At 43.5% G+C, this 26,187-nt stretch overlaps 1 long non-coding RNA gene across 2 annotated transcripts in view; it reads left to right on the top strand.

Annotated features, from left to right (window-relative positions):
• The first annotated feature begins 276 nt into the window (after nucleotides 1-276).
• LOC131315605 (uncharacterized) overlaps nucleotides 277-26,187 on the top strand; it is a 31,203-nt gene continuing 5,292 nt past the window's right edge. For both annotated transcript variants that reach the window (XR_009196830.1, XR_009196829.1), the window contains exon 1: nucleotides 277-436. This is a non-coding gene — a long non-coding RNA (uncharacterized LOC131315605). The remainder of the gene's footprint in view (nucleotides 437-26,187) is intronic.

Raw genomic sequence — 26,187 nt, 5'->3', positions numbered from 1 at the left:
TTAGTAAGAACATTTATACTTAATCCATTCATTTCAACAATAGCATTCCAATAATTATCGGAAGTCGAACATTAGGGATTATTACATTTACAGTCATTAGAAACTTCTTCTTCTTCTGAACTTGAAGAAGTATCTTCTTCTTGGTCCTAATCAGATATCTCATTGGCCTAATCACCCGATTCCTCCTGTGATTCAGAATCACTAGAATTAATTCAAGAACTTTTAATTCCTGGGTAGCAGTTTTGATTTCCATTTGATTGATTTGCTTTTCCAGGGTTTGGTGCACAAAAGCAACTCGACAGAGTAAAGGCTTTTTGTGTGTGTGTGTAAGTTAACAAAGGCTAACATTTGAAGGCTGATTTGTTGGATCTATTGACTGAGTTGAAGGTATTGGGTTCTTCTCTGTGACATACAATCCGGGTAAAAGGGTCCAAAGGTTGTGTTCCTTTCCTCTCTTGTAGAGACCCGTATTTTTGAGGTCGTATTTTTTCTTTTATAAACATACGGCCCGTCGAAATAGACAGTACGGATATTCGGTGTGACGTGTTCGTAGAAGGATATAAAGGTAATTATGTGAGAGGTGCACGTGTGAGTGTGTGGTCCGAGAAGCGGGGGATTGCTCCCCACTTCTATAATTCTTCCCAGGAGAATTATTTCTCCTCCCTATTCTCTCATTCTCTCATGGCTATCGCTTTCTCCTCTCCTCCGAAACTTTCTCTCCTCTCTTCTCTCTTCGATTTCATTCACCTAGGGTCAGATTCCAGACAAAGCCCGAATATTAAAGTTGCTATTCGGAGTACGGGCTTTCCGAATATCCAAGAAAAATCATGATCGGACCTCGTGGAGCTACGGTTGACTGGGTCAAAGGGTCGGGTTTTACTCAAAACCATTGAGGTAGGGATTTCTCATTTCTATTATGTGTGTATGTGTTGATTTGGTGTTTGAATCGTGCTTTAGATTGTTGTTTTCGTTGTTAGAAATGTTCTGGTGGAGTCTGAAAATCGTGCACTGAAAACCCAGGTCCTACCGGTAGGAGTTTTGGTCCTACCGATAGAAAAGCTATCCAGTAATGTCATTTTCGTGAAATCATGGTATCCTACCGGTTGGAAACTGTGTCCTACCGGTAGGAAATGATAAATTCAGCATTTTGGCAAAACTTCGAACGGGCATAACTTTTTCATCCAAACTCTGTTTTGGGCAAATTTTATATCGAAATTCATGTACCGGAAATGTACTCTCCAATGGTGGTGGTCTCATCTCCCAATTCTTAACCGATAATATTTGACAACCAAAATAAGATAGATATGTTCGTATACGTTGGGAAATCCTTTTTCCTTAGAATCGTTTGGGTGAAACATGGGTTTTCTTAGGTTCCCTTGAGTACTAGTTGAATGGTTTGACGAGGCTAGTGGTATACTTAACGCTTGGTAGTGGTCGTTGGGTTCCGTATGAGTCGTTTGACACCAAAACGAGGGTTTAGAGAATATAAGGAGTATAAGTGGTCGAAGGTTGTATGTGTTGACATGCGAAGTGAAAAACGAACACATAGAACACTTCTTTGAGTTAAACAATGCTAGGCATGGATACATGAGACATTTCCTTGTGTTTGATATGTGGAACACCTCTTGTGTAACTTATACGATTTTGCGAGTTGCAAGGTGGAAATCTATGAACTCGTTGTGAGAGTTTATCTTTTGATGTGTGAGTGCTTGTATGGTGATGAGAAACTACTAACGTAACGATTGGGAGTTGATTGAGGTGAAATTATCTATACTACTTCTATGTGAATAAGTTTTCAATGTGAATTCATTATATGTGACTGAGATGAATGACTAAATTGTAAAGTGTATCGAAGAAATTATGGTATGGTGACCTTTGATGTGTGACTTGAATTAGCTCCATCAGTGACGACAGAACTAGTGGGGAGTATCGGGATTTCTTAATTGGCCCGGCAGGAGCTTTTGCTCATGATACAGAATGATGAGGAAATTGTGACACGATGTGAATGGAAATGGGCTATCATTGTGAAAGTGTAAGTGATACGAAAGACATTGGTGTTGCGATTCTTTGATTACGATAGTTTCATAAGTCAAGATATCGGAATGGTGATTCGAAGTGTAGGGAGGTATTCTCGAACAGGTGTAGAGAGGTATTCCCGAACAGATACATCTAATTGCCGAACACGTGATGTATAAAAACATGTGAAAGATTGGACAGGGCTAATCGCCGAACAGACTATTGAATAGCGATAAAGGACAATGACATGAGAAGTCATTGGTGTAAACTAAACTGTTCGGCAGATAGAGACATTCTGATTATATTTGGACCAAGTTACATGTGAAGTAGCTGGTCCAGGAAGTCTGTTCGGCAACGAGATGGCCGAACAAAGAAAGAGCTCCAATCAAGTGTTGGAGCATAGGGAACATTCTGGAAGAATCCAGAAACAGTGGTATTCCGTTAAGGAATGAGATCCCGAGAATGTAGGATCTGAAAAAGATACCAAACGATAATGGGATGTTTAGCCAGTTATGGAAAGGAGTCCTAAAAGGACTAAAGTAATGAATTGATAAGGAAAACGAGAATCCTGGATATCCAGGGATTCCTATACGAAATAGGAATCCTAGGGCAACAGGGATGCTTCAGCAGCAAGCATACGCAAATCTATAAATATGAGGTAAACCTAAAGGAAAAAGGTACGTAATACGTTGTATTATTTGAGATCTCCTACTGATAATTAGGGGTTATTGACAAGTACGTGATACTAACTTTGCCATCGGAGGGACTTTGCCACGAGAGGCAGAGGTGCACTCACCCCCTATCTATTTTGCAGATTAGGGTTCCGACGACGAATTAGGGTTCCGGTGAAAAGGCACGAACAAGCCGTTGCAATCCAAGTTGATCCGAAGTATCAATTGTTTTCATCCCCCTACAATTGACGCCGTCTGTGGGAAACGAACAATCTTTCAGAAAAATAATCATAATGGAAGAAGATCCAGCTACGCCGTTTAGCTCAAAGGACCAGTTGGGTGGGGGAAGAGATAAATCCCCACCAGGCGCTCCGAGAAAGCCCACTGGTAGACATGACAGAGATAACTCCAAAGAAAAAGGAGACAAAACTGCTACTGGCTTCACGAGAAGGAGTAAGTCTCATCGAAGAGAAGAGTCAGTCACCCATTCAAGAAGTATACACAATGATAACGATGTCCTCGATAAAAAGAGAAGGGAAATCGAGGAGTATGCTCGTTTAATTAGAAAACGAGAGTACGAGATATAGGAATTGCAGCGGGTACGAGAGCACGCAAAAGATTCTGGACTTTTTCGTAGGAATTCCCAGAAGGACGGACGGACTCTGGTAGTCCATAAGCACGCTCATTCATGAGGGAGAAGGAGCAGGAGGCCTAACAAAGGATGATACGAAGCTTCTCCACGAAAAAGGAGAAACAGAAGTAAAAGCCGAACACCGGATAGAAGGGCTTCTTCACGAAAAAGGTGAAGCAGAGATCGAAGTTCCACCCCAGAAGAGGAGGAAACAAGGAAGCATCATCGAGACAGGTATGAGAGGCCTGATGCTGATTGGGTCAAGCCTACGGCTCACAAATCGAAGGAACTCGAGGATGGGACAGTGACTGCACGAGAAGCGACATGCAAGGCCCTAAGTAATATTGCAGCCTCCCCCTTTGCAAAGAGGCTACAAGAAGCTAGGTTGCCGAGCAAAGTGAAGCACGGTACGTTCGTGCTTTACGAGACAAATACGGATCCCGTAGCTCACATACAGCATTATCAGCAGGCTATGTTCATGCACGAGGGAGATGATGCCATCTTATGCAAGATGTTCCCCTCCAGCCTCGGCAAGGTGGCTTTAGCCTGGTTTCATAAACTGGCCCCACGATCCATATGAGGATGGAGGCAGTTGGCTGAGGAATCCACTGCTCGGTTTCTAACAAGCAGAAAAGCCCCAAAGACCTTTGAAAGTCTTTCCACCATGAAACAAGAGGAGAACGAGCAGATCAGGGATTATGCAAAGAAGTATGGGGAAACTTTCAACGAGATTGAAAGCTGCAGTGAGGAGTATGCAATTGCCACCTTCAAAACTGGTTTGCCTGTTCGGGGAGAGCTGCGTCACTCATTGAATAAACATCCGGTAGCCACATTGGCTAAATTGATGGAGCGGATAGAGCAACACGCCAGAATGGAGGATGACATACTCCGTGAGGATGGCAGGACTGTTGCCGAACACCCGAAGGCACCTGTCAAAAAAGTGGATAAGCCAGAACCCAAAACTTATAGAGAGAGAAGGGAGTATGGGCAGGCTAAAAAAGAGCCGTACAAGGAAAAGCAAGCTCCAGACCCCAAATCCTTCTTTTCTATCACTACGGTTTGGAAGGAACCAATTTATAGGATTCTTTATCGAATAAAGAATCAGCCCTATTTTAAATGGCCCCCAAGTCTAGGCGGAGACAAGGACGCTAAACGTGTTACGAATCAGCACTGCAGTTACCAAAAAGATTGGGGCCATATGACTGAGGATTGTGAGATGTACAAGAGACACCTTGATGATTTGGTCTCTCGGGGCTATCTCAAAGAATTTATCCAGGAGGATCCAAAGGAGAAAGGGAAAGCCATGGAACTGGGTTACGAGCAAAATCCTAAATGACTAATCCACATGATACATGGGTTGGCCACACCGTATACGAGAAATGAGGTTAGGCTGTTACAAAGGCAAGTCAAGCACGATCAGCATGTGATGCGACTTGGAAACAAGAGAGGGCGAGAGAATAATGTGTGCAATGAAAGCATAGCATTCACAGATGATGACCTGGGAGAAGTCCAAATACCCCACAACGATGCTTTGGTCATAACCCTATGAGTTGGGGAATATGACATTGAGAGGATTCTGGTAGACTCAGAAAGTTGTACAGAGGTGATGTACGACGATGCGTTTAAAAAGCTGGGGCTGGCCCAAACAGACTTAGAGCAATCTACAACACCTCTGATTGGGTTCGGTGCAGGAGCAGTCTGGCCTCTTGGAAAGGTAACACTACCTGTTTGGGCTGTATCAGTGGTGTTGAGGACAGATTTTTTAGTAGTCGATGTTCCTTCCTCCTATAACGCCATTATAGGGAGGACATGGCTGCACAAGATGAGAGCAGTCTCCTCGACTTATCACCAAATGGTGAAATTCCCAGGATCGAATGGGGTTGAGGTACTTAGAGGCAATCAGAAAGTGGCCCAACAATGTTTGATTTCCATCATAAAAAGAGCCCCAAAGGCCCACCACGTCCATACGTTAGAAATACCAGATCAACCAACTATCGAGGATGTCGGAAGAAGTCCGGCTGAAAAGGTGGTTGAAGGTTTGGAGAAGATTCAGATCAACGAGACTGATCCTGAAAGATATTTCTTAATCGGAGAATCATTACCAGCGGACGAAAAGGCTGAATCGATAAGATTTTTGAAAAAATATGTTGATGTATTTGCATGGGTGCCCGAGGAAATGCCCAGAGTGGATGCAGGTGTGATCTGTCACCATTTAAACGTTGATCCTCAGCATAAGCCGATCATTTAGAAAAAACGGAGGGCAGCCGTGCAACATGTGGATGCAGTAATTGAAGAGGTCGATCGCTTACTGGAGGCCAAAGCAATACGTGAAGTCTACTACCCAGAGTGGTTATCCAACACCGTTGTGGTGAAGGAAAAGAATGGGAAGTGGCGAGTCTGCGTAGACTTCACAGACCTGAACAAAGCCTGTCCAAAGGATAGCTTTCCTCTTCCGAGGATCGACCAGTTGGTTGACGCAACCGCTGGTTACGAGCAAATGAGTTTTCTTGACGCATATCGAGGATATCAGCAGATTGCTATGTTTGGGCCTGATCAAGAGAAGACCTCATTTATCACACCACGAGGGTTGTACTACTATAGTGTTATGCCGTTTGGGCTAAAGAATGCTGGGGCAACATACCAAAGACTTGCAACCATCATATTCAAAAAGCTCCTTGGAAAGACTATGGAAGTTTACATAGATGATATGGTGGTGAAAAGTCAAGATAAACGGGGGCACATAGCAGATTTAAAAGAAGCTTTCGAAATCCTGAGGAAGTACAAACTGAAACTCAACGCCTCGAAATGTGCATTTGGAGTCGGTTCAGGAAAGTTCCTGGGCCATTTGGTGACCATGAGAGGGATTGAGGCTAACCCTGATCAAATCACAGCCCTACAAAGGCTACAAAGTCCTAAAACCACTAAGGAAGTCCAAAGGTTGACTGGAATGGCTGCAGCACTTAATAGATTTATCAGCAGGTCAAGTGACAAGTGCAGACCCTTTTTTCAATTGTTGAAAAAGAGGGAGGGATTCGAATGGGGAGCAGAGTGCGAGCAGGCCTTTCAGGATCTGAAGAATTATCTGGCCAAGCCCCCACTTTTGTCAACTCCACAGCCAAGTGAGTCTTTAATTCTGTATTTAGCCGTTTCTGAGCATGCAGTAAGTGCAGTCATGTTAAGGGATTTGGGAATCGAACAAATCCCTATTTATTATGTTAGCAAGACATTGCTGGATGCAGAGACGAGATATCTGCCTTTAGAAAAACTTGTCCTGGCACTTAGGACAACCACAAGGAAATTGCCACACTACTTCCAAAGCCACAAGGTTGTGGTTTATACTGAGTTTCTATTAAAATCACTGCTACGAAAAGCAGACTTCTCGGGAAGGATCTCGACATGGTCCGTCGAGTTAAACCAGTACGATATCGATTATCAGTCACGCACGGCAATCAAAGGCCAAGTGTTTGCTAATTTTGTGGCGGAGTTTTCTCCTACGGTGGCTCCCCTACCTCCTACGAGAAAGGAGCATGCGACAAGATATCACCCATGAAGAATCAACTCCCAGCCGAACATGACCCTATGGAATGGAAGTTATTTGTTGATGGATCAGCATGTAATACTGGTTCATGAATTGGGATTGTCCTTTTTCCCCCTGAAGGAGTTTTGATCGAATTATCTGTTCGGCTTGGTTTTAGTGCGTCAAATAATGTGGCTGAGTATGAGTCACTCTTGGCTGGATTAAGGAGTGCAAAAACCCTGAAAGCGGAACGGGTTAGGGTGTATTGTGATTCACAGCTTGTGGTCAATCAACTGTCCGGGGAATATGAAACTCGAAGTGAAAAGATGGTGGCCTACGTACAGGCAGCCAAGGACCTACTTGATACCTTCGAAAGGGTATATATTGAACAGATAAGTTCTGGACAGAATGCTCATGCAGAAAGCGGAACGGGTTAGGGTGTATTGTGATTCACAGCTTGTGGTCAATCAACTGTCCGGGGAATATGAAACTCGAAGTGAAAAGATGGTGGCCTACGTACAGGCAGCCAAGGACCTACTTGATACCTTCGAAAGGGTATATATTGAACAGATAAGTTCTGGACAGAATGCTCATGCAGATTCATTAGCTTGGTTGGCTGCAGCTGTACCAACTGAGTTCAAAAAGAAGGTGGCAGTAGAATATCTGAATGAGCCGAGCATTGGGAGGAGTGTAGACTTGGTCTTGGACGTGAACCAAGTACCAAGTTGGATGGACCCAATCATGGAGTTCTTACGAGACGAGATACTCCCTTCTGACAAAAAGGAGGCTCATAAGATAAGGATTAAATCTGCTAGGTTTTGGTTGTCCCCAGAGGATAAGTTATACAGAAAATCCTTTACAGGACTGTATTTGCTATGTGTACATCCTGAGATGGTGCAGAAGTTTCTTCATGAAATCCACGAGGGAACATGTGGGAGCCATGCTGGAGGCAGATCCATTGCCCACCGAGCAATTACCCAAGGCTACTGGTGGCCACACATGCAGGAAGATGCAAAGGTGTATGTGAAGATTTGTGAGAGTGTCAAAAATTCTCACCAATGATTCGAACACCCGCCGAAGATCTGGTGCCTTTGATGATTCCCTGGTCGTTTGCTCAATGGGGAATGGACATCGTGGGTCCATTACACAAAGCCACTAGGAATCAAAAATTTCTGCTAGTTGCAATAGACTATTTTACTAAGTGGATTGAGGCAGAACCACTAGCCAAAATCATTGAACCCATGATAGAAAGGTTCGTATGGAAGAGCATCATCACTCGCTTTGGGGTCTCTTACTCATTGATCACAGACAATGGATCCCAATTTCAGAAGAAATTCAAGGCTTTTTGTGTCCAGTATGGAATACGAAATTTTTATTCCACCCCAGCCTACCCTCAGAGTAATGGGCAGGCAGAGGCGTCTAATAAAACTATCCTTGACAGGATCAAGAAAAGGCTGGACAAAGCTAAAGGGAAGTGGCCTGACGAGTTACCATTAGTGTTGTGGGCTCACCGAACAACGCCTAGGAGGTCTACGGGAGAGACCCCCTATTCATTGGCATATGGAACAGAGGCTGTTATACCTCTGGAAGTTGGTCTTCCGACTAATAGAACCGCACTAGTCGAAAGTGGGGCAATGACAAGGCCCTTGAAATTGAGCTTGATCTCGCCGAGGAAAGGAGGGAAAGGGCCCTGATCCATTTGGCTTCCTACCAGGAACAGTTGATAAGGAGCTATAATAAGCATGTTCATCCTTGAGAATTTGGTGTTGGGGACCTAGTGCTACGGAAGGTGCTCGGCAATACCAAGGTGGCCAACGAAGGCAAACTGGGGGCCAATTGGGAAGGCCCGTATCGAGTAACCGAGATTGTAGGCATATGGGCCTATAAATTGGCAGATTTGGATGGTAATCCAGTTCCGATGCCTTGGAATGTCCATAATCTACGAAAATTCTTTGTTTAGAAGCATTAAGTTATGTTTTAGATTGCACTACGTACTTATGTGGGAATTATGAATATAATTCCCTTGTTCTAGTTTTGTTATTTTAGTTGCAAGGGGTATGAATAACGCCCTCTTGAGTTTCACAGATTATGAATATAATCACTTTTTGCAGTATAACTATTGCGTTCTTGGTATTTGTCTTTAAAATACGAACTACGGGCTTGGTTTCCATCATTCGTATTGGGGAGCAAGAAACAGGCACCTATAACACACACAAGTATGAAAACCTTGTATGGTTTTTAAGTACGTGAAACCTTACAAACACAAGTATGAAAAAACTTGTATGGATTTTTAAGTACGTGAAACTTAACAAACACAAGTATGAAAAAACTTGTATGGATTTTTAAGTACGTGAAACTTAACAAACACAAGTATGAAAAAACTTGTATGGATTTTTAAGTACGTGAAACTTAACAAATATGAAAACACTTATGTGTTCTTAAAATACAAGTATGAAACACTTGTATGGATTTTTACGTACATGAAACTTAACAAGTATGAAAACACTTGTATGTTTTTAAAATACAAGTATGAAACACTTGTATGGATTTTTAAGTACGTGAAACTTGGAAGTTAAACAAACACAAGTATGAAACACTTGTATGCTCTTCAAAGTACGAGAGACTTAGAAAGTATTTAAGTACATGAAACTCAGAAAGAGGTTTACAAGTACAGGATTTGCTAGAAGTACTGAACACTTATGCACATGAGATTAACGGATCAAAGTACGAATACTTAGATAAAATCATTTGCATCCGAACACATGCAAACAAATGAAAGGAGCCAAGCAAAATTATAAAGTTATGCCGCAAGGGACCGAATACCTGTATCATCAAAAGTTTTTAAAAAAAAGTACTGGTGCCACTCAGGGCCAAACAACTTACGGTCACACAAGACCAACCAAAACGTTTCAAAACATTAAAACAGTTCATGTCAAACCACTTACCTATCGGTCCACATTTTGGACCTCTGGAGGAGTTTCATGTGGAACATCAGTACTGGTCCCGGTCACAGCACCATCTCCAACTTGATTCTCCTCCAAGTTAATAGGTTCAATTAGTCGTATCTTGAACAAGTGAATCATCAACAATAGTACCACGGTTGTCAGCAGGTGTCTCTTCATCAGCCTCAGCAAAGTCTTCAATTTGCTGATCAACGTCCTCCTCCAAATCATCTAAAGCGGTTGAAGCTTGTTTGCTCGGCAGAGCATTTTCCACCCATAAAATTGAGTGTTCAGCAATGCAAACCCACCACTTGGCCGTCCTCCCCTATTGGCTCGAACGCTCCCGTTACGTAGAGAAAATCAATCTCGTGGTCACAAGCAGAGTCTGGCAAGTTAAGCACGAGACGCTTATCTGCTTTCCTAACCTTGAAATAGTACGTGTTGTATTCGGGGTTTAGCACGATGCTATACCACCATTGGATGTCCCAAATCCCCAGTTGGGTCCCCAAGATCCTATTTAAGGCCACTACACCCATCACTAACCTAAAGAAATTGGTCGAAACCTGCATTGGTGTGAGTCGATACCAGTTCAGGATTTGACGGAGTAATGGGTGAAGGGGAAATCGAACTCCTCCCTCAACGATGGCTACTATTGGGATACACATTCTGTCCCATGAACCTCCGTCTCTATCTGCACCCAGGGGGCAAGTTCGAGGCCCACATTGTCAGGACATTATATTCTGCCCTAAATGCTGCCATCGCAGTAGAAGTTTCACAAAGTTTCCTAAACTTACTGGGTTTAGGAGGGTTATCATTATCATCCGCCATAGAGATAATCAAAAGAAAGCTATGAAATTAGAAAAGGGTATGAACTAGCCCTAAAAACCAGCGGTTCTGAGATCTCAGAATGGACTAAAAATGAAGTAAGAGCGAGGATCTTACAAAGATATTGTGACGATTTTTTGGGATGCAATCGAATTTGCAGACGACGGCGATGGAGGATGAGAGGCGGGATATTTTCGCCTGCTTTTAGAGAGAGAAGGAGAGAGTTCAAGTTTTGGTGAAAAAATCCAAAAGTATCCTCTTTGGGGTTTAAGTGATAGGGACGGAAACGAAACGTCTCATCTCACACCGTTACTTTTTAAGTAACGGGAGAAAGGGATTGAACTGACGACATATTAACGTCATTTAGACAAAGCGTAAGTTCATATTAAATGTAAAGCATACGAGACGCGCCACGTGGAGTCATTGCCTCGAGACGGTACAAATACAAAGGCGCCAAAGCATCAAATGAATATTAAAATTATGACTGCACGGGATCGTAAGAGTTCGGTCTAAAACATTTGTCTATAAAAGCTTTACCTATTGCCCCCGAACAGTGGCAAATAAGTAAAGCTGGGGAGCAATTGTAGGGAGGTATTCCCGAACAGATACATCTAATTGCCGAATACGTGATGTATAAAAACATGTGAAAGATTGGACAGGGCTAATCGCCGAACAGACTATTGAATAGCGATAAAGGACAATGACATGAGAAGTCATTGGTGTAAACTAAACTGTTCAGCAGATAGAGACATTCTGATTACATTTGGACCAAGTTACATGTGAAGTAGCTGGTCCAGGAAGTCTGTTCGGCAACGAGATGGCCGAACAAAGAAAGAGCTCCAGTCAAGTGTTGGATCATAGGGAACATTCTGAAAGAATCCAGAAACAGTGGTATTCCGTTAAGGAATGAGATCCCGAGAATGTAGGATCTGGAAAAGATACCAAACGATAATGGGATGTTTGGCCAGTTATGGAAAGGAGTCCTAAAAAGACTAAAGTAATGAATTGATAAGGAAAACGAGAATCTTGGATATCCAGGGATTCCTATACGAAATAGGAATCCTAGGGCAACAGGGATGCTTCAGCAGCAAGCATACGCAAATCTATAAATATGAGGTAAACCTAGAGGAAAAAGGTACGTAATACGTTGTATTATTTGAGATCTCCTATTGATAATTAGGGTTTATTGACAAGTACGTGATACTAACTTTGCCATCGGAGGGCCTTTGCCACGAGAGGCAGATGTGCACTCACCCTCTATCTATTTTGCAGATTAGGGTTCCGACGACGAATTAGGGTTCCGGTGAAAAGGCACGAACAAGCCGTTGCAATCCAAGGTGATCCGAAGTATTAATTGTTTTCATCCCCCTACATGAAGTAATATGAGGGACAGTGGTAGTCATGAGAAAATCATATAGATAATAAGTCCTCGTGGTTGAATTAGAGTTTTAGTGTGTAGTCACGGTACTTCATTGTCTTCGACCTTGGGAAAATTACTAGTTGTCTTTCGTTTCATCATTTGAGATACCGTACCTTGCTTCTGTTATTCATTCCACCTGTCATCCCATTTGTATATAATAGTTGTGTAGATTTCTCTATTGGGCACGTGTTTGCTCAACCTACCATTTCAGGTTCATTGCAGGTCATGGTCATGGTCATGGAGTACTTGGAGTGCAAGCTGACATTATCGATTAAAGCTACTTTGGAGAGTACTTTATTATTCTTGTATAACAAACGACTTTGTTATGAAATTCCTACTTTGAAAGATTGTATTTGTAGACCAATTTATGGAATCGGAAACTGTATTGTATTTTGGGGTATTGTACATACTATTGTGAGGACTTTGTATTTCAAATGGTATTGTTAATTTATGTTATAAATCGAGGGCGTGACAAATTGGTATGAGAGCGTTAGGTTAGAATACTTAGAGACCGTAGGGAGACTTAGTCTAATGGGTTCAAAACAAAATCGCTACATTCGTTTTCAAAACACATGTGTGCTTGCATGAATGAGTTAGTACATCATTGCGGTGTTGCATTTTGTATTATGGCAAAGTGACATAGAGTCATTGCCATGTGTTGGGAAGTTGGAGGCTTTGACCTCATTGTAGCGGTTGTGAGTTGTGGCAATATTGAAGTGCGAAACAAGATACATGTTAGTATGTGATGAAATAGATAGAGTATTGATGTGACTTATGAGATGAATGTTTGATATGTTTCTATTTGAATCGCTTGGATTATGTGTTAAGTTTTACATGCGTGGGGTAAGTTTCGTGTGATATGGGTTATGTTAAGTACAAGGGGAGTAAGGTATATGTCGGGAATAGAGCTGGAAAGTGTCTTTGAGGTATTAGAGGTTGAGGTAACATTTGTGGTTAGTCGTATTGTGGGCGGTCGTTATCGAGGCAGTTATTGAGGTTGTGAATGTGAGCATAAGTAGGGCAAGCTGAACCTAAATAATGATTTATATGTAGTTAAGGTTGACTTAGAAAGATGAGAGTTATAGGTAGGGTGTTTAGAAACAGTATGTGTCTTCTGGACACCCAAGCAACTGCCGATGAGATCCAGTCGGAAGAGGCGCTTGATCACCGCCCCTTCTAGATGGAAATCTCGGAGAGTCAATTGGACACTAGGATTGTGTATAGGGGCTAGATCTCTAGGCTTGTGAAGAGTTATAGTGTTGTATTCGTCATTGCTGAGGTGAATGTCGTTAACTGTGGACAGCGTGCTCTTGGAATTTCCGGATTCCAAAATGCAAGGGCCCAGATCGAGGGAGCGTGAGCAGGGAAGCAAGCGCTCGCAAAATACAGAGTTGCCACTCGGGTTTCGAAGGTCCGACACCCAAGGAACCGTATTTCAAAGCGCTTGTCGCGCTGTTTGATTTGAAAAAGTTAAGGAACCAGTCCGTCATAACCATATCTGGGTTCGGGAGCCAGGTTACGAGAGGGGAAGGGTTTTATGGCACCCCTCTTGCCCAATCCGGAGATCGGTCTTTACTTAGACATTTTGCGAAAGTATTTGTTTGCGGTTCTGTTTCATTAATCATTTTTAGCCAATTAGGGCAGGGGAACAGTTAATCGGGGATTAAAACTGTAACATGTTTGCAAGATGTGATGGATATATCATGGATGGATGGAACGTTTAAATAAATAAATAAAAGTGGGATAAAAACCAACGCCTATGATCGAAATACCAAAACAAGGGCTTTGTATGAGATTAACACACACGGTGGCCAACTTGCATGCGTGGATCACCCTGCACGCAAATGAACCATCGCGCGATAGTCCCATACACTCGCGCGAGTGTTGATACTTCACAAGCAGCTTGACTTTTATCCCCTTCTGGGCTCTGGAAGGACCAGTGCTCACCCAGGTGCAAACCACACAGCTTATTTATGTACTGGAAAGTAAATAATATTACAGCAGATGGAAATATTATGGAAACACGACCCCTAAACAGTGAGGGTGACCGCTAAGCTTCCTCTTGAATCCTGCCCTTGCCGGTTCTTTATCGCTAGAGGACCAAGTGTCATCAGCAAAGACTTCAAACCCGGGTAGCAGCTCCCCAGTGACAGAATCGACAAAAGGCTCAGGCTGCCCGGTGTAGACATCATTCCCCACCTCGCGCACAAAGTAGCTGTCGGGCTCACCATAGAGAGATCGAGGTTTTCCCGTGCATATCCTTCTTTTGGCATCCTTGGTAGAGGAGGAGTACCCCAAACCAAAGCGGCCCTCACAGGAAGGAAAGACAGGGAACTCCGGGATCCCTTGTTAGCGTACCCCCAAACCAAGACCAGGTAGATAGGACATCCTCCTCATGATGTCTAAAGCAACAGAACTTATGATGAAGTCCCCATCTACATTGATGGCCAAAACCGAACCAGAAGTGTCAAAAGAGATACCCCCGAGATCAACATCTTCGTCACCGTGCGCAATCCCCAGAACTGGTGTGCCATCCTCTTTAAGCGGGCGAATGCCCGAGTCCCTGCAGATAGTCAAAGTACCGGTAGGGAGCCCCAACATAACCTTTTGGTGAAGAGTAGATGGTACAGCCATGATGTCAGATTTGTGAAGCCACGGCCTTCCTAGCAGGAGATTGAAGGTTGCAAGGATGTTAACTACATGGAATTCGACGTCCATTTCAAAACCCTCAGCATCAAGTTTGAGCATGAGTGTGCCCTCGACCACGCGACGAGTATTGTCGTACGCCTTAACAGCCAGATTGGAGGGTGCAAAGTCCTTCTTGGCTAGCCCCAAGCGGTAAGCCACTCTCAAAGGGCAAACATTGATTGCCGATCCATTGTCGATTAGAACAGTTGGAATCCAAAGTCCTTTACATTTAACAGTGATATGTAAGGGGCGATTGTGATCAACCCCTTTGATCGGCAGATCCTTGTCAGTGAAAATCACGGTATGCTTAGAAGTAGGTGGGAGGATAATAGATATCATTGCTTCAGGTGTGACATCTGGTTGAATTTCAAGACAAGAGAGAGTGTGGCAAAACTTTCGACGATGCTCGCGGGAGGAACAGATTAGTCCCCAGAGTGATATAGCAGCAGGAATCCGCTTCAGTTGCCTCTGAATCATATCATCATTCAGGGAGCTAGGAGGTACCTCAAATGGTGCAGACCTTGAGAAAGCAGAAGGTTCATTCCTTCGGTTAGAAGAATTGGACGAGCTCCCAGCTTGTAGGCTAGCAGGCTGAAAAACTCGTCCACTTCTCGTAACGTTGAGAACGTTCTCTAGAGAGGGCACCACTTGAGGGTCTTGACTATCATCCCAAAGGTCAGCAGGGACCTCCCCCAATTTGCGTTTCCCTTTGTCAGAGGGCAGTGGGGCTACAGGTACTTCCATGCTCAAACCTAGGTCTTCAGCCAAATCGTTCAACAACAGCGACTCCCAGAAGTCTGGATCCTTAACAGCTACAGCCTCCCCGATAGGCTCCATATTAGCAACAAACGGGACGTCCCAGAGTCCCCCGTCAACAAAAGAGCGGTTGACAGTCCAAACGTCAGACCTAACTTGGATATTAACTACATCGTCAACGTCCCAAAGGTCAGCTGGCGGAACAAGGTCTGTAACCATAATGCTGCGATCCTCCTCGATCAGATAAAGCGGTGTGGGGCACGAGAGTTCCTCGTTAACGATGTAAAATGTAAGGTCATACTCGATGTTAGTTACAGAGTCAACCAGCCTGTCGAGAGTAGAAGGGAGAAAGCATTCCCCCAAGACACACGTTTCCTCCTGAATGAGACCCTATTCTATAAACTGAATCTCATGATTGGGCAGAGCATATCCTTGAAGAGGATTAAGGTCAAACTCCAACGGAAACTGCCATGCGGGCTCAGGATCCCAATAGTACTCCTCCTCATGCAGAATGGGCTCAGGCTGTTGAAATAGCATGCTCAAAGAGAATCCATCCAAAGGGTCAAGCATGCCTGCCTCATAATTAGCCATCCAGGCGTCATACCAAGCATGGTTAAAAGGAACGTACTCAGGATTCTGGGGGAAACCGTCTAATTCTAGCTCCGTCCATTCATTGATTATGGGAGTTGCATAGTCGTCATTATCAGCTATGGCCCATCCCACTGCTTGCATAGCAATCTACTGCTCCGGTAGAGGAGGGACAGCGGTCCTAAAATGGCTCATCAAATTCGGAGAGGGGTTTGGATCCGTCACATCAAAATACGGGCTGTCCAAGGAAGAGGCAGAGTTGAGCTGCATGGAAGGGATGGACTGGTGATACAGGTCGCTGATGGAAGCGTTGAACACAAATGTTTCATCTGTAGGCGTGCGAAGGGCACATTGGAATTGGACGACTGTCCTTCTTCAAGATGAATATAGAAGATCTCAGCTTTGGGTTGAAAAGGTATGGGCACAACCGGCCTGGGTTGGTCTGTTGAGGTTATATGGTCGGTAGGGTTGAATATAGTGGAGTTAGGGTTGATATGAGTGGAGCTGAGGGATATTTGGTTGATGTGGGGAGCAGCATTGTGCTTGGGCATGGAGTTGGAAAGGATGTTTGGCTTTTGGGTTGGTGGAGGTGGAGCGTGGAGAGTCCCTTCATCTATGAGATCCTGAATCGCATGTCGGAGACGGAAGCAAGAGTCCATAAGATGACCAGCCCTTTGGTGATAGGCACAATAAAGATTGGCTTTGAAGTTGGGTGAAGGGTTCTTAGGTAGAGGAGTCAGGTCGAGGGGTTTCAGATGCCCTGACTGGATCAATTTCTCCATAACGGATGACAATGGAGCTTCAAATGCGGAGAAGCTGCGGGGCTGATTGCGGAGCCGGTTAGTTTGAGGGGCTTGCACCTGGTTAACCTCAGCGATGCGATTGGTTGCATTGGAAGAAGAGGTGTTAGTGCCGCTGGTTGCCGTGTTGGAGAATGTCCCACTGCCAAACAACGCATTGGTGTTTCCTGAGTAGACCCGAGGCTTTGATTTCGGAGGGTTAGAGGACTCCCCTCTCGACAGAATCCCACTTTGTAACACATTTCGATAGCCAACCCAGATTCGAAGAAAGTATCAAAGTTCGAGGAAGCTTGGACAAGAATCAAATGCCTAGCATAATCGGGCTGAAGATTGCGGGAGATGATTCGGAGCTGATCCCTCTCGCTCGGGCGATCGGTCATCTGAGCTGCCTTCGTCCTCCATCTTTTGACAAAATCCGCGAAGGATTCCTTAGCTTCCATTTTTGTGGACTCAAGTTCTCGGGTTGTCATTCTGAGTTGGGAGTTGTAACTATACTGCGAAATAAACGCAGCACCAATATCTTCCCACGTCCTCCTTTTGGCGATGTCGAGGGACAGAAACCAGTGAAAAGCAGGTCCAGAAAGAGTCTGAGGGAATAGCTGGGACATGGCCTCAGGTTCAACAGCCAAGAGTTTCATGGCAGCATGATAGCCATAAAGGTGAGTCTTTGGGCCGCCGCTCCCGTCAAACTTGGCGATATCAGGCATCTTGAACTTGTCGGGGAGCTTGGCATTAGGATACAAACAGAGGCGATCTAGGTCAATTCCCCCAGCACTGATCTTCTCGGACTTGGAAACAGATTCCTTCAGCTTGACGATTTTTGCCATGAGGGCAGTCATGTTAGGATCTAGAATGGGTCTCGCAACAGCAAGATTCAGGTTTGCTGCTTCTGGGCGAGCCTCTCTCGGGTTGGGCTGAATTATGATCCGCCCTGTGTGGTTGGGGTCTTCAACAAAGATCGGCTCCGCATGGTCATTCTCATCGACCTCGCCCCCCACTTCTGCAGTTGGCGGAAGACGAGTGTTGATAAGGTCATTGAGCCTGGTGAGATTTGGATCGGTCTGAGCACCCCTTTCTTACATGGTGGCGATGATGTTCTGAATATTCATGAGCATGGTTTCGAGACTTAGTGGTTGCGGATGATCTGCCATAATGGAGGTCCCAGATGAACTTGACGAGGACGAAGAGGTAGGTGACGCCGGAGATTCAATTTCCTGGATAACCGACGGTGATCCTGACTGTAAGGCGGCCAACAAGGAACACGGAGAGTCTTCCGTTGTGACTGACTGAGCTTGCAACCTGACTAGCCTTTGAACCGAATTCTGATGCAGACGTTCCCAAGTGGGTTTGGCTTTCTGCCTCGATACTTTCCTTGGCGGCGCAATGGTTCAGAATCGTGCTTTGCTTTGCTTTGCTGTAAGAAAAGGGGCAATAAGGGCCCTGCAGCAATTTTACTTTTAAACAAAAAAACTAAAATGATAACATAGCCATCGTCGTCAGTGTCACCCCTAGACTCTAAGACTACAGACGTGCCTATCTCATGATGTTCAGACGCTGCCAAAATCCTCGAATTTCTTTTCGAGATGTATCCTTGTTTGAATCGACAAATACTAAGAGATGTCAAAACAGACTAAGCCCTTGCCTATTCCGTTCTTGAAGTTTCAACTTTGGACTCGGAATAACTCGGGGTAGATGACGTGATACCTTAACCGGGGCGGCGTAGGCGACACGGTGCCATAGCCTGAGCGGTGTACGTGCTGCGCACAATAACCAGGGTGGTATAAGCATCACGGCATCCTCTCCGTTATCCCTTGTTTCTCGTTTGAAATTTCAATTGGGTATATGAACAAGGACTTAGAAAGTTTTGATTTCTCAAAATCTTGCTGACACAAGGACTTTGAAAAATTGATAACACGCATCATCAAGATGCATGACTCTTCATCGGGCCATGGCAACGTCTTAATAAACATAAGACAGACTCGAAGGAGAGACAATCTAGAAGCCGCCCTGAACATGCCCCTATGCAGAACGGTATGTATGTACTGTAACGACCCTGAATTTTGGTCAGTATAAATTTCGTTAAAATTTTGAATTTTATTTAATTTACTTATTTTCTTTTGAGTGGCTATATGTTTTCTTGTAAATTTCGTTGTAGTTAGATTTTGGTCTCGACTAGAAACTCTACGTGACCAATTTAGTTAGTTTCCAATCGACTACTTGGAGGAACCAAGCAACCGACTCACCTAGTTACTAGATGAACATTTTGGACCTTTTGAAACTCTTGAACCTTTGTCTTTACCCATTGGATCATAATGGTTAGGGTAATTTTTGTCCATTGGACAATAGGCTTTCCTTTAAATATTTTGGTAAAATACAAGATATAATATTTTAATGGTTTATAAAAACATGTGCTAGTACTTATATGCATTTTTTATTGGGGATTCTCCCACCCCTCCATTATCCATTGGTTAATAACCACAAGGGTAAATTTTGTCCATTGGATAATAAATTTTTTATTATGAAAGTACATGTAGTCATTCAAAATCTTATTTTAAAATAAATGGTACTTGTACTCTTTTGTCCAATGGTTATTAACCGCAAGGGAAATTATTATCCATTGGTTAATAATCGTTAGAGAAGTTAGTGACCATTGGATAATAGAGACTTTTGACCAAATAAAGTCCCGATGTGACAAGGGAACCTTCCAATAAAGTTGATTTGACTTGTACTTTATTATTATTTAAATGGGGAGAATCCTAGCCTTTTTATTTAATTGGGGTACTTGGTACCACACCTATATTTAATATAGGGCTTTTGTCACATGCTTCAAAAGTACTCCTTGATTATTTTACTATAAAAGTTCCCTAGTTATTATTGTCCATTGGATAATAAAAGTTAGGGTATTTATTATCTATTGGGTAAAAGAGTTATTCTTTCACCAAAGTACATGGGCTTATTAAACTAGTCATTTTTCCTTATTGCCCATGTAATGAAGTACCCATATTTTTATTAAAGTACTTATTAGCCTTAGTAGCCTTTAAAGCCTAAGATTTTCCAAAGTACTCCTTTATTATTTTGTATTGGGGTTTTGTACCCAATTGGATTTCTTTATTGGGTATTTGATTTTAGAAATCTTGTACTTTGTACCTTTCTTATTCTTTCTTGCATTTGTATATATATATATATATGTGTGTGTGTGTGTGTACTTGAGAGAGAGAGAGAGAGAGAGAGAGAGAGGAGAGAGAGGCCGAGAGAGGGAGAGGCCGAGAGAGAGGGAGAGGAGAGAGAGAGCCGAGAGAGAGATAGGAGAGAGAGAGGGAGAGATTTTGTTGTACTTTCTTGACCTTCCATGATCCTTCCTTGATCTTTCTCCAATCCTTGGAGAATCTTTTCCCTAACCAAACTTAACTCCCCATTTGTACTTCCATATTTGTTTAGTACCCAAATCTTGTGCCATTGTCTTATATCCTTGCAACAAATCTCCCAAAGATCAAATCCAAGGACTAAACCTAGCCTTGCAAGCTACCTTATTAGGCCTTAGTCTATTTAAGCCTAATGACAACCTATGATGGACTATTATGACACAATCCTAGCCTTTATTAGCCTTAGACCTTGACTACAAGCTAAACCTAGATTATAATTACCTAGATTCACCTAAAAAGCCTAAGATCTTAGTTGATTACATAGCCTTACACCTAAGATTTGGATTGGACAAGCTTTGACTTGGTTGAAAGGTTGATTTGATGACTTAATGGAGCAAATCCATGGAGGATTTAGAGAGAGAGAGGGCCGGCCATAGAGAGAGGGGAGGAGCCAAGAAGTTTGCCTATAAATAGCACCCCATGCTTCTCATTCAACTCACACCTTCACCTAGCAACTTCTCTCTCTAGAAAATTAGTGTTCTTTCTTTGTTCTTGCTTTTGTTCTTCTTTGTTCTTGAGTGTTCATGAGTTCTTCAAGAAACTCAACCTAGGCCGCCACTAGACTGCCACTCGACCACCCTCTCGATCCAAAAGTAGTAGTAGTAATAGTCAAGTAGAAGTTTCGAGAGAAACCTTTCTCTTTCGAAGCTACCGGAGACCACCATAGGAAGTTACTCCGCCCGACCACCGACGTACTTTCCGTAGCCGACTACCGCCTAGAAGAACTGTAAGGAAATCCTTACTTACTCCCTATTTATTTACTTGCTCAAGTATAAAGTAGGTTATCGTTATTTACGTACTTATCGTTTGATTAGAAGTATTTGTATTTTGATCTTTAAAGATGATTATGAGTATGCATATATGAATTGCCCGTATTGCTTGTGGTATGTAAGAAAGCATAAGTGATTTCACTCCAAAGACGTCCGTACATGTGGCGTTGTGCTTTGAATAAAGCATAAGTGATACACTCCAAAGGCGTCCGTACATGTGGCGTTATGCTATAAGTAGTAATATATTGAGCGCGATGAGTAATATAGAATTGGATGATCTTGTTAGGATGATTCTTGCTTACGTTTGTCCTACCGCGGAGTCTTTGTATGTAAACGAGACACGAGAACCGAGAAAGTAGAAACATGACACCTAGGGTGTGATTTATTAAAAGAAATGTTTTCCGAGGAAGGAAATATTTTGAAACAACATAATGACCAGTTTTGGGTGGCATTATGTGAGTTGTGTGCGTATGTAAAAGAAACATTTGAAAAGGTTTTGAAATGTTTTGAAAACCGCAATGTGGCCGGACGTGGTAGCCCATTGTGTGGTGTGTGTTGAAAAACCCAATGAGAACCCGGAGCGGCAGAATCATTGTGGGAATACTCGGGAACCCGGAGCGGCGGAACCGAGGGTTTTAAAATGTGTGCGTTCCCATGGGAATCCGGAGCGGCGGAACCAGGGTGAGGTATAGCTTGGTTATCCGCGGTACGTAGCCAATGCAAAATATTTTTGTGTGCCAATGGGAACCTGGCGCGGCGGAACCATTGTGAGGATACTTGGGAACCCGGCGCGGCAGAACCAAGGTTGGGTGTGTAGCTTGGTTATCCGCGGTACGGAGCCAATGCAAACGATTTTAAGATTTAGTGTGTAGCTTGGTTATCCGCGGTACGGAGCCAATGCAAATGATTTTTAAAGGTTGGGTGTGTTAAACAAAGGGATTTTTGAAAGGTTGTTTTGTAAATGAAATTGTTGACACAGTCTACGATGAGTCGCGTAGGAGAAACCCGAAACTCTTGGACACCAACGATAGATGATTAATGAATGTGGATGTGTCATTGATTAAACTGTGTATATACTTATCATGTGGAAATTGATGTTGTATTATAGTTTTGTTTATAAGTTATGGGTTAGCGGGTATGGGATTACTCTGCTGAGCTTTGTAGCTCACGGTGTTGCCTTTTGGTGACCCTGACATATTATATCGGTGGCGACGCTGGTATAATGTGTCAGACTTTGTAGATGATCAGGGTAAGCAGATCACCGTGGAGGCTTTGGAGCTGAGGAGCTGGCAAGAATAGAGGAGCTGAGGAGCTGTAGTTAGGAACCCTAGAATCCCCCTCCGTTTATGTAAATATTGAACTCTTAAGAGAGTTTTGTTGTAATAACGAGCCAGACTCCATTTGATTTTATGAATAAAATGTCCTTTTAACGTACCCAAAATTCAGGGCGTTACAGATTTTATCAATAAATTGTCTTCTTAACGTACCCAAAATTCGGGGCGTTACATGTACAGTGCATGCGATAAGGAAAGCAGTAACATGTAGACAGTATATGGGGGTTAGATGCAAGTAGATCTTATCCTGCAGGTACCTGTCTTAATTTGGAGAGTTCTAGTGCTTTGTATATGCAAAAGGCTGGTTTTGGCTCGTAACGGGTTCCTCGGACTAGGGCCAAAGATATACCTCCCATTACCCGCGTAACCGCAGAGCAACAGTCGAACAGTAGAATGACCCATCATCGTCGGAGGTTGTTGGTCATTCGGGGTCCCCGGGCTCCGGTAAACCGTGCCGGATTGCCAAAACGATCCAACGAGGCTTATCCCACATCGATGCAAATGAGAATGCTAAAAAGTTCGATTTATTGAAACAGAATTGCAAAAATTCGCGAATGCCCTTTTCAAATTTGGCCCACTTTATTTAGTCAATATTTAGAAGAAACTACACGAGAGAAAAATCGAAAAAGCCCCAGATCGGATTGGCCGGACACAAGGTCCCGTTAAATCACCATTCCAACCTTCGGCAGCGCGAAGCTCACCGTTTTGACAAACTTTTGTGGGATTGTTCTCAAGTGTATTAAAATCTAAGTATAGACCAATATTGGTTCGATCCCCAGCAGAGTCGCCACTGTGGGCGGCGTGCCCTTGGAATTCCCGAATTCCAAAATGCAAGGGCCCAGATCGAGGGAGCGCGAGCAGGGAAGCAAGCGCTCGCAAAATACAGAGTTGCCACTCGGGTTTTGAAGGTCCGACACCCAAGGAACCGTATTTCGAAGCACTTGTCGCGCTGTTTGATTTGAAAAAGTTAAGGAACCAGTCCGTCATAACCATATCTGGGTTCGGGAGCCAGGTTACGAGAGGGGAAGGGTTTTATGGCACCCCTCTCGCCCAATCCGGAGATCGGTCTCTACTTAGGCATTTTGCGAAAATATTTGTTTGCGGTTCTGTTTCATTAATCAATTTTTAGCCAATTAGGGCGGGGGAACAGTTAATCGGGGATTAAAACTGTAACATGTTTGCAGGATGTGATGGATATATCATGGATGGATGGGACGTTTAAATAAATAAATAAAAGCGGGATAAAAACCGACGCCTATGATCGAAATACCAAAACAGGGGCTTTGTATGAGATTAACACACACGGTGGCCAACTTGCATGCATGGATCACCCTGCACGCAAATGAACCATCGCGCGATAGTCCCATACACTCGCGCGAGTGTTGATACTTCACAAGCAGCTTGACTTTTATCCCCTTCTGGGCTCTGGAAGGACCAGTGCTCACCCAGGTGCAAACCACGCAGCTTATTTATGTACTTGAAAGTAAATAATATTACAGCAGATGGAAATATTATGGAAATACGACCTTTAAACAATGGGGGTGACTAAACAGAGGCCAAGGTCAAGCTGCTCATGCAAGGGCAGTCCCTGGAAATCAGAGCACCATCGCGCGAGGGAGTGAGACACACGCGCGATTGTTCTGACTGGACTTCCAGGAATTGCTTTGCATGCTTAGGGCTCTGAGACATGTTCAAGTGCATCCCAAGAGCATTCCGAACCAAGTGAAGTTGTAAACTAAGCTAAGCTATGATTTTTAACATGCAAAGCAGTGAGCTAATACTTTAAAAAGACTTGAAAGTGACTATGAACATGACAAGAAACTTAAAGACCAGCGTCCCTTCCCCACGTGGTCCAATCTCGTGCAGACAGAACTGTCGCGCGAGTTAGCAAAACCATCGCGCGAGGGAGTGCTTGGCCATGGCTCTTGAAACCTTGCTAGCTTTAGGGCCAAAACTGGTATTGATTACCAGCCTTGACCCTGCCAGCCCCCCTCAGGGGTTCGAACAATAAGCAAAAAGGTATTATACCTTTGCTTGAGTGTCTTGAAAATGGCTTGAATGAGGTGATGTGGCTTGGACTGTGATTATGTGGGAATGGGTGTAGTATGGAATGCTTGTGCTTGTATTTGCCTTTTCTTCCTTGAGAATTTCTTTGGTAACCCTCCAAGATGAAGCATGGGGGGGGGGGGGGGGGGGGTACTTATAGAGGGAGATGTTGGTTGGCTAGGCAAGGCAATGCAACCAGCCAACAAGGCTGGTCACAATTACTTGGTGGAGAAATGGGGTGCCAAAGGTGATGGGAGAATGGGGTAGAGGTGGTGCAAGGGGAGCCCCCCCAGAACACTGTTCAGTCGACAAAACGGGGTTACATAAGCCCGTAGCCCCTTGATCACCACGCAATCCGGGTGAAAATGACAGGCGTTGACCATCGCGCGAGATAGTAAGTCCATCGCGCGAGTGTCAAGCTAAACCCCGCGAGGGTCAACAGTCAAAACTTTGACCGCCACCTGGCCAGTGAATCATCGTGCGAGGGACCCAGTACGCCGCGCGATGGTCAACCCTAAGGCCTAGTTTTTGGTTCAAGGGTTTTAGGGCTAAGGATGGGCTCCACGTATACCAAACTCAAGCCATTTCCTTTTCTCAAAACTGTTTTCGACCTGACTCATCATTGGGGAAACAAGAAACCGAAAAATGAAGTAAAACGACCGGGAAATTAGATTGGGGTGTCTACAATGGTGTTGTTATGGCAGATTGATAGAAAATAGTAAAGACATTGTTTAGTGAGAGGGACAACAAAACTTGAGGCGAACTATATCGATGTGACTGGAGTTGAGTGATTGATGTAAGTGTGGCAAAAAAACAAGCTTGTTTAGAGTGAGGGCGATATGAATGTGAACTGTTGAGGCCGACAACAAGGTGAAGTGTGAATGGTAGGAACCTTGAAGTGATAGGCATGTGGAGAAATAATATGTTGTAAATTGAAGGATCGGAGTATAGAGATCGTGTGTGGGGTGTAACTAGGTATGTAGGCTAGACTAATGATGGTATAAGATATGTTCAGGTGTTCCATCGAGATGACAAGTTTGTTTAAGAAGATTAAGAGATAATAGTGATAATGATAGTGATAACATCGGTGGTGGTGGTAATGGAAGTTGTTGTTCGTGAGGTTGAGTGTAGATGTGGCGAATACCTTGGGGAAATATTGAGGTTGATATGACTATTCAGCTGAGAGAAGAAATTTGTGAGCTGCGAAATTTGTGGTGAGCAGAACTGTCAGAAGTTATTGGTGCGAGTGAAACTGATTCTTAAATAATGAGGTGGTAGGAGTCTTAGAATATAAAGAGGAATATAGACATGTTGTTTGTAACCCCAAAGTCTTGTTAGTGTTTAGAAGAGGTTTATCAATTTGTTTGTATTTATATTGGTGTTTAAAATTTTAGTATCGAGAAAATCAATAGTAGCAAAAGTTTATTAGTGCAGCTATTGCATACATTGTGTAGGTATTTGGGTGATGAAATATCGTGTGATTGTAAAGTTGATAGAGAAATAATTAATATTGATGTTGCGTATTTGTTACATGATATTCGAGATTGTGAAAATGGGGAAACATGTGACTTGAGTAGGCTAATTGATGAGAGTGTTCGAGATTGATGGGTAAATAGAAAATGTGAAAGGTATTATGAAGTTGAAAGGAACGAGATTACCATTGGGCTTTCTAGAGTAATGAAATGTGAAGTGTTGGATACTTTGTGAGTCCATTGATACTTTGTGAGTCCGATGGACACTTTGTGAGACTGATGGATACTT

The sequence above is a fragment of the Rhododendron vialii genome, chromosome 2a, assembly GCF_030253575.1.
Source record: "Rhododendron vialii isolate Sample 1 chromosome 2a, ASM3025357v1".
Classification (NCBI taxonomy): Eukaryota; Viridiplantae; Streptophyta; class Magnoliopsida; order Ericales; family Ericaceae; genus Rhododendron; species Rhododendron vialii.
Note: the sequence above shows the minus strand (reverse complement) of the source record. Positions and strands in the feature narration are given on the sequence as shown.